Below are 9082 nucleotides of genomic sequence, written 5' to 3'. Positions count from 1 at the left end.
ATGTTACCATCGATAATACGAATTAACATAATGAAAACTTTCTACCTTCTAGATTTGACTTTAAATGTGATTTAAAATACTGGTTATTAAATTACTGTTACCATCGATAATACGAATTAACATAATGAAAACTTTCTACCTTCTAGATTTGACTTTAAATGTGATTTAAAATACTGGTTATTAAATTAATGTTACCATCGATAATACGAATTAACATAATGAAAACTTTCTACCTTCTAGATTTGACTTTAAATGTGATTTAAAATAGAATGTTTATGCATAAAAACACTTTCAATAATAAAACAGTTTCCTCATAGTTAAATATAATTGGAATTTGAACCATACAAATATATCGATCATCATCATCATCATCATCATCATCATCATCATCATCATCATCATCATCAATATTACCATCTCGCATGGATCCGAAAATTCTATTCTTGGTGTTTACTGATGTTTTTCTAGTAGATTTCTTTCTAGAAAGACATCGCCTATTTACAGGAAGGACCGCAAGAAGGGTGCTAATCTCGAAAGTGAACGTGATTCTGAGAAACGAACTAGATTCGAACTTGGAACTTCCAGGTCGTCAGTCATTAACTCGACCATTATCAATTCTCATATCGCATCCGATTTTATCTTCTTTTTTTTTTAGTTTTTTTTATTATCGTTTTTTACTCTTATTAGTATTACAACTAACCAGTATTATTTATACACATTGTTGTTAAAGCGTGATGAGAGCGGGATTTTGAGGGCCAACTTTTGTCGGAAGCTGGGTAGCAAGATGTCTGATAACAATACATTTAAATTTGTGTGTGGTTGTGCAGCGTTAGTCAATATAACGCCAAAGTACCCCAACAACCATAAAAATTGGCAGCATTGTGTGTGTGTGCGTGAGTGCGTGCGCGTGTTTGTGTGTGTGTGCGTGTGTGTGTGTCTGTGTGTGTGTGTGTGTGTGTGTGTGTGTGTGTGTGTGTGTGTGTGTGTGTGTGTGTGTGTGTGGTGTATTATCGAGTTTGGTCAACACTACAACACAGAGTATGGAAAGTTTCAAGTTTCGAAGTTGAAAATTTCCAATTTACAAGTCATTTTCCATCACATTTTAAAACACAAACTCGGTCAGTTTACGTGACAAACCAATAAATTTTGCATCTTATCCGTGTTTTCAGCGCCAATCGTTCACATAAAACAGTTACCAGTGATGTTGAATCAATCTGTATATCATATCTATGAGTATCTTTATTCCAACCTGACATAAAACCATAAAAAAGTGTTGCAATTTTTGTGTCACTTGATGCATTGACACATCTACTATCAAAGTTGAAATCTATTCGGCATTTTGCTGCTAGTATGCAGGTTGGATTATTACAAATACAGTTAATTCATGTGCGAGTCCTGTCTTTACTGAAATTTGGGTGGCAATAAGTCTTTTTTAGGTTCCAGTCCTCTTCGTACTCACTCAGCAGAGGTCTGGCTAGTGCTTTCTCTTCTTGGTCTTTCATCATTCATTATAATCTGGAGATGTAGCTTAGTGCTAGAGATTTCGACTACTGATCGCATGTTCAAGCCTTGGTGTATCTCACTATTTTAATTTTTTTTTTCATTACTGGGTTCGATTTACTGAAAAAGAAGAGACACCATTTAAAATCGCCGCAAATCATTTCTTCGTTTGCATATTTTAAAACTAAACACTAATCAAAACGGCATTATCGTCACGCCCAAATATCAGCTGACCTGATATTGTAAACAAACACAGAGGAAATTTGATGAAGGTGATTATATAATTTATTTATTTAGTTTGCAAATTAGTATTGCAAATTAATTTATTAATTAATTAATTAATTTATTTATTTTGAAAATTAGTCCACTGGACCAATTATTACTCGGAATATATAATAATTGATAGAGGATTGAATTTATAATAATGCATACGCAATGTGCATAAATTAAAATAGCATGTTTGAGCGTAATGTAAAGGCGGGCTAAGTCGCACTGACAATTAGTATATATATATATATATATATATATATATATATATATATATATATATATATATATATACACAATCATCATGCAGTTCGTCAGTTTTGACGATTACTAGTTGGGGCCTCAGTATTTTTCCCTCGGTGTTGGCGTAGCCTCACTCCATCGCCACAGGACTTCCCACATTGGCTCCAAACTTGCTTGCGCAGTTTAGGTGTTGCGCATCAGATAGACACCCTCTGAATCTGTAATGCTCATGTCCAGTGAAGCGAACCCGGGACGACTAGCAGCAGAGGAGGTCGCAGCTTCTGGCCGAAAGTAATCTCAGTGCGGTAAACAGTTCCCCTATCGTGTCCGCTACTACGCCTTTTCTTTTTGGATGTGCTTTCATAGACTTTTAAGGAAAGGTGCAAGGTTCCAATCTCTTAGCTTTTAGCTGTGTTAAGGCTCACAATGCAGTGATGTTTGATATTGAGGTTAGTTCCCCTAGTTTTTGCCCAACCAAGGTCACACAAGACAGTGGGTAAGGGTTGGTAGGGTGTCAGGGCATGTCCACATATCGGTGGGCCATCACGCACTACCTCTGGGGTCCCCTACTACTCCGATATCTCGTACAAGTTTAGCCTGGGGCTATTCTGTCTTAAATATAGCTCAGTCTCCGTTAACAGGATGCCCTTCGATTCTTTACATCTGGATACTCCAATTTTACGAACACTTTTGGATTTTACCGTCCTTGTATCCTTCAATCTTCAACCGAACATCCATTCATGTGAAATCATTTTTCATTTTTCCCCCATTCCCTCTGCTTAATTGCATTTTTAAAAAATTTTTAGCAAGTACGTGCAGTTTCATTAAATACGTTATGAGCAAAATATTATTTCACATTTTGCTAATTCCTAACGTCTGCGGATTCAGAGCAATCCACTTCTGTTGTGTTTCCTTTTTAGAAATTAAATATGTAAAAGTGTTTTATTAACTCTTTGCTTATATATATATATATATATATATATATATATATATATATACATTATATATATATGTATATATATACATTATATATATATATGTATATATATATATATATATATATATATATATATATTGAGTGACGAGAGATTGATATGGGTATCTAAAACGGTCCTAATTATCGGGTTTGAAATCGACGGTGCCTATGACTTGTCTCAACTAAAAACTTTCTGTAAACAAAAAAATATGTATAAATACGCATTTTTTTTCTTATAATTGAGCACTTTGCTGGATTTGTATTACCAAAAAAAACTATCTGCCATGGCCTAAAGCTATGTCTTTTTGTCTTTTTCTGCCTCTCTTTTATATTTTTTTTTATTCCTCGGATTTCAGAATAAGGCTATATGCAATATTTATTAATTATCTTTACCTATATAAATATAAATATATATATATATATATATATATATATATATGTATATATATATGTGTGTGTGTGTGTGTGTACATTAAGTAAAATAATAATAATAATAATAATAATAATAATAATAATAATAATAATATATATATATATATATATATATATATATATATATATATATATGGGATGGGACGATTCCAGTATTTTTACCGATTCCGATACAATTACCGATTCCGTATGAATTCCCGATTCCGATACAATTATGATCCTGCTTTTTTTTCTAAATCTCTACATATTTTACTATAAAGTTGGGGGTTTTTTTTCACGATTATCGTTAAAAAAAAAAACATAATAAATCTGCATAGATTTTCTTAAACGTAAGGATAAACTTGCGAGGGGTTTTTGTTTTACGAATAGGTTAAGATCAACAGATTTTCACTATTTTAGTGTTACTATCATCATACTATTCTTTTTTAAGAAAATCAAATTAAACAAAAAAAGTCAAATAAAGAAAGTAGGAATATTTTTTTACGATTTCGATACCAATACCCTCCAAAATTTCTTATTTTTTCGAATCCCGATTCCGATTCTTATTAATTCGAGCCAACAATAATATATATATATATATATATATATATATATATATATATATATATATATATATATATATATATATATATATATATATATATATATATATATATATTATTAGTTTGTTTTGGAAAAAGAATTCCAGCAGAGTGCTCAATTAAAAGGAAAATCCAAATTTTAAGAGCGTACTTTTATTTTGTGTACAGAAAGTTGTTAGTTGAGACAGATCATTGGTACCGTCGGTTTCAAGCCCGATAATAAGGCTCGTTTAAGGTATCCTTATCAATATTGGCTGAAGAGAGCTTGATAATTGATAAGGATACCTTAAACGGGCCTTATTATCGGGCTTGAAACCGACGGTACCAATGATCTGTCTCAACTAACAACTTTCTGTACACAATATATATATATATATATATATATATATATATGTGGGGGGGTTGTATGTATGTATATATATATATATATATATATATATATATGTATATATAGAAATAGATAGATAGATAGATAGATAGATATAAGACATAAAACTCCTCACATATTTCATCTCGCTACACAATATCATGCTTCCATAGTGTAAATGTTATCATCAATAAGACCGAGACCCGTTAAACAAATATTATCTTTGTCATGTAAAAAGATCATTAATATGGTGGTATTTTTTTCTTTTCTTATTTTACGTAAGGCGTCTTCGGATGGCTCGCGTGTCATTAACTAGCGAGCTGCTCGAACACTGTAAACGCTGAGTCAGAGCGTCGTAAGTCGAATCGACAAACCCATCCTGATGAATCGATCTGCCCTCTTTTCCTATCAATCAATCAATTCACCCTGCCAATTCCCAAGACTCTGGCCACTCACTTCTGCCTACTTATACCGGACGTATATAGGCTTTTGTCGTTGTCACAGTGTATTGACAGATGGCTTGATGTTGGTCGTGTCAGCCGCTTATATTAGCGATTATTAGAAAGGCAAGTGTCAGTAAGCACTGACACAAACGAGAATGGTCTCTCGGCGGGGGGGGGGGAGGGGGAGATTAGAGTCCTGAAAACGGGGGAATGTTTGTGGTCGGGTAGATGTATGGTCAGTTTTTACCTGACATTTCTTAGTGGGAAGTTATGTGGCAATGGGTAGGGGCGTTTTTAGAAGAGCGATGGTTGGATGGTTGGAAGGACTTAAGAACACTCGAAATATGAGAATGGTCGCGAGGACGAAAGAGAGTTATTACTATTGTTTATTGTTTTTATAAAGGAAAAGAAAGTGGGGAAGAATGACAAGAAAAAATGGTAAATAACGGGAAGAAATAGGGAGATGAGGATATTAAGTAACCGGAGCCGAAGAAAAAAGAGGAAAAGAAGTGAGAATAATAATAATAATAATAATAATAATAATAATAATAATAATAATAATAATAATAATAATAATAATAATCAGAACGTAATAAATAAGTATCTATCTATAAATATCTATCTATATAAGAGCCAAGTACGTCCAAAGATGGAGTACTGCTTCCACATCTGGGCGGGGGCTGCAAAAAAACAGCCTATCCTGCCTTGACGGAGTACAAAATAGACTCCGTGGCTTGGTGGGGGATGCCCTTTTCTCTACCCTGCAACCTCTTTCCCACAGAAGAGACGTAGCGAGCCTGTCATTGTTCTATCGTTATTTCCATGGCAGGTGCTCGTCTGAGCTCCATTCTCTGGTCCCCCTTCGCCAATCTTTCTTAAAAAACACCCGACTAGCTGAAACCACCGTCAAAAATTTTTCCCACTCCCTATCTGTGCCTAAATCAAAACGTAGATACCATGAACAAAGCTTCTTTCTTAGAACTGAACGCCTGTGGAACTCTGTTCCGCTTGCGTGTATCCCTCCCGACTTCAAACAGGATGTTTTCAAGTCCAAAACAAACAAATTCCTGATGAACCGCCCCCTAAGTAATGACACCTTACCAATTCTCCAATTCTATTGCTACACTATCCCTTTGATTACTGTACACACAATAACCCTTATCCCTGAGTTGCCATTGGGCCTTGATAAATGGTGAACTCCATGTAAAAAAGGACGATTGAATAGATTAAGATAAAGAATAAAAACTTCAAGCAAAAAAGAAGAAATTGAAAACGGAAGAAGAAATAGTAGAAGATATAAGAGACATAAAAAGCGAAAAATAAAAATAAAAATAAACATAAAAAAGGAAATAAAAGATTAAATAGAAAGAAGAAATAATAAAAAAAAGTAAAAAAAAAAGTTTAAGAGGAAATAAAAGACAAAATAGAAAAATAAATCAAGGATTAAATAGAAAAGAGGAAACAAGTAGAAAAATAATAGAAGATGAATTAAAAAAAAGAAAAAGAAAAAGGAATATAATATGGAGTAGAAAAGGAAAAAAAGAAAAGAAAAAATAGACAAAGAAATAGAAAGAAACGAGAAAATAAAAATAAGAAATATAAAAGAAGGGGAAATAAAAAACGGTAAAAAATTAGTAGAAAGAGAGGGAAATAACTAAAACAAAAAAAAGAAGAAAAATATAGAATGAGAAAAAAATAAAAAATAAATGGAAAAAGAAAAGAGTGGAAGCAATGGACGAAATAATAAAAGAAAAAGAAAAAAAGAAGATAAAATAGAATGAGAAGAAACCTGATGAAACAATGGATGACGAAAGAGAAGAAGAAGAAGAAGAAGAAGAAGAAGAAGAAGAAAAAGAAGAAGAAGAAGGAAAAGAAGAAGAAGAAGAAGAAGAAAAAGAAGAAGAAGAAGAAAAAGAAAAAATAGATGAAGAAGAAGAAAAAGAAGAAGAAAAAAAAAGAAAAATAGATGAAGAAAAAGAAAAAGAAGAAAAAGAAATATAGACGTAGAAGAATAAAAAAAATAAATACGAAGAAAAAGTAGAAGAGAAATAGGAAGAAACAGAAGGACATATAACAGAAGAAGGAACAGAAAAATGCGAGAAATAAAGAAGAAAAAAAAGAAAAATAAGAGAAAAAGAATAATAAAATTAATGCGAATGAATAAGAGTGGAAGAGGGAGAAAAGTCAGAATAAGCCAAAAGGATAAAAAAGATGTATAAAAATAAAATTAGAATAAAGGCAAGAACTATAATAAGAACAGCAAAAAATATCAGTAGAGGAATGAAAACAAATGCAACAAAAATAAGCTAAAAATAAAGAACAAGTACAAAATATAAATTTAGAGAAGAAAATAGGGGAATAAGTTTTGAAGAAAAAAAAAGAGAATTAAGAAGTATTTACTTGACATAAAAAAGGAGAGAAAGAGACAAAAGAAGAAAAGAAAACTATAGTGATGGAAAAAAAAGAAAAACTCCCTCACAACAATCTAAGAAATTGTTAAAATTTGTTGGAGTCGCCAACCTAATAGGTCCTGAACTATCATCCAAGCTTCACCCGTGTCTCATCGATGCAATGTAGCATCCCTCTGCCTGTTCTACAAGTACTTTTACGGTGTATGTTCTCACGAGTTGCAAGCACTTGTACCCCTTCTACGTAAATACCCCCGACAAACCCGACAAGCAGTACAATTCCGGCCCTTCACAGTAGAGATCCCTAGATGTAAGAGAGCCTTCTACGCCAGTAGTTTCTTCCCCAGAACCACTAGATTTTGGAAATCCCTGCCTGGTTCCTGCTTCCCCAACTGTACTGACATGCAGAAGTTCAAGTGTAATGTGAACCGACATCTTGCTGCCCAACTCCCCATCTGTGTCCCTAATAGTAGCCCCCTACATCAAAGTGGCAATGTGCTTTGTTTGGGGGGAAAATGTAAAAAAAAAAAAACAATAGCAAATATTAAAAAAAATAGGAGGGGAAATTATGAGGTCGGATTACGAGAGTTGTGAAATAGATAACAGTAAAGAAGTAGAAGTTAATTGTAATTCAATGAGTTTTAGTATGAAAAATTTCTGCATGGAGTGATGTGGTGAAAATATCGATATTTTCGTCAAATAGAGTCAAGGGTTCATGAACGCTGGGACAAACGAAAAAAAAATACATGGAAGAGAGAAAAGAAAAGACTGAAACACACAGAAAGAGAGACATAGTAAGGTTTGAAATTTGGTGTACTAGTCACAAAAATCCACAAAGGATATCAAAGTTGACATTTTTACCGGAAGTAGAACGATGTTCATCTTGTGTTTTTAAAATGGCCGCCACAAAATACATCGTTTGCATTGTTTCCCCAAATACCAAGATTCATCGGTGAATTTCTTTATTAACAAAACTCATCCGACTAAACCTATCTATTTGTGTGTTTAACGCCTCAATGTTACTTTGATAAATACACATTGATATATTTTTATGTTTACTAAGTGAATATGGGCGTGTCGTTCCCAAAGTAACACCTCTTATTTTTAAACTCCAAACTTTAAACTTTGAAGTGCTACGAAATCACCAGTGGTATCATTAAGACAAACGAGCTTTTCTGTTCCGGCATTTGTTTCTACATATTCATCAACATTCTGAATGCAGTTTTTTTTTTCAGATTCTGTTGACGTCTCGGTCGTAAAAGTCTGACCAGCACTTTCTTACTCACATTTTTGTCGCTAGACTGAAATCGACGAACCTATCTCTTACCTGTGCTCAGATCAACTACTTCGGCTTCGTAAACCTTCAACAGGAGCCAGTGAAAATTGATATGTTCAATTTTTTCTACATGGAAAAAAAGTCTGAGGAAGCTACAGACGGCCAAAAAAAACGGCCGGGTAGCTGAAACAATAATGGAACTTAACAGAAAGATACGATAATAAAAAATAAAACGCATATTTGCTCTACAACAGTATTGAGCACTTTCTTCAGTTTTTATTAATTACCATTTCCACTAAATATGTATATATATATATATGTATATATAACTACTTAATTTACTCACATAAATTAATATACGACAGTATAGATTTATGCGTAAACTTTAAGTGTTTACTTCAAAAGTGCTCAATACGTAGGTAGAGCTAGTTAGTAGAAACTAAAAACTGGTATAAATACTAGAAAGCTGATTGGCTAACTAAAATCCCAATAGAAGATGTGCATATAAAAGCGACAACCAACCACAGAATTCGCGCATAAGCCTGAAGAGTCCTAGAGTGGATGAAACGCGGAATATTCAGTGTAGCTT

This window comes from Euprymna scolopes, chromosome 18, assembly GCF_053919585.1.
Source record: "Euprymna scolopes isolate OS-2025 chromosome 18, ASM5391958v1, whole genome shotgun sequence".
Classification (NCBI taxonomy): domain Eukaryota; kingdom Metazoa; phylum Mollusca; class Cephalopoda; order Sepiida; family Sepiolidae; genus Euprymna; species Euprymna scolopes.
Note: the sequence above shows the minus strand (reverse complement) of the source record.